Consider the following 1,347-nt stretch of genomic DNA (forward strand, 5'->3'; position numbering starts at 1 on the left):
TCAATTATAATGTAATTATCAGAAATATTAAAGTGTTTTGTGCCGGTTCTAAAAGCAATTGGAAACTCAAATGAAGCAAGTGTTGACGTTGGCACCGTCGAAAGTGATTGTATTTCACTTCGTACCACTGATACCCCGTTAACTGAATCAAAATTGCTACATTCGGCTGCATTTACAGCTTATTCTTGCAAGCTGCTTCCATCTACGCTGTTAAGGTAAGGTCATACCTTTAAGAAAAAAAGAATATGAAAAATTTCTTGTCTTATTCAAATGTAACATATCTTGTAATGATATTACAATGCTTTCGTCACGTTTTACTCAGCTTAGTTATGGCATACCTAGCTTAAATTTTAGCGCTTCTCTGGGGTTTTCAAGCATATAGGTAGGAGCATCTAGCTATTTTCAACAAATATTTTCTAAAAAACTCTGCTTGAGGTTTCTTACGCGACATAGGATAGAAATGTTTTCAAATGCGAAATCTTAAATATATTTACGTGCGTTTGTTTATAAAAGGCCTTGCATAAATTGTATTTTAGTTAGTTTTTACATAAAAACGTAAATAAAAAAGTTTAAAAAACAATAAGATAAATTGTGCCTAGAAAGTACAGCAGAAAGCTTTCTGCAGTTGTAACCCTCAAAGATAAGACGGGTACAACGTATCAGAAAGAACGTAACCGATGGCGGAGATCCACAAAATGTGTATACAGTATTTAAATGTCAGATAAAATTTGGATTACCATATTTCATATCAATGTTGACATACTTGAAACTGAGATAAAAAAAAAAAGAGGAGATATATAGATAAATTTCAAAATTGCAGGTAGTAATTTGGCCAGGGCACCAGCCACCCGTTGAGATACTACCACTAGAGAGTTATAGGGTATTTTGACTTGCCAGACAGTACTACATTGGATCCTTCTCTCTGGTTACGGTTCGTTTTCCCTTTGCCTACACACTCACACACCGAATAGTCTGGCCTATTCTTTACATATTCTGTCCTCATACAACTGACAACACTGAGGTTACCAAAAAATTCTTCTTACTGCACTGTAATTGTTCAGTGGCCTCTTTCCTCTTTGTTAGGGTAGAAGGGACTCTTTTAGCTATGGTAAGCAGCTCTTCTAGGAGAAGGACACTCCAAAATCAAACCATTGTTCTCTAATCTTGGGTAGTGCCATAGCCTCTGTACCATGGTCTTCCACTGTCTTGGGTTAGAGTTCTCTTGCTTGAGGGTACACTCAGGCACACTGTTTTATCCTATATCTTATTTCTCTTCCTCTTGTTTTGTTAAAGTTTTTATAGTTTACAAAGTGAAATTTTTAATTTTTCCTTGTTCCCTTTCCACAC

This window comes from Palaemon carinicauda, chromosome 6 (genome assembly GCF_036898095.1).
Source record: "Palaemon carinicauda isolate YSFRI2023 chromosome 6, ASM3689809v2, whole genome shotgun sequence".
NCBI lineage: Eukaryota > Metazoa > Arthropoda > Malacostraca > Decapoda > Palaemonidae > Palaemon > Palaemon carinicauda.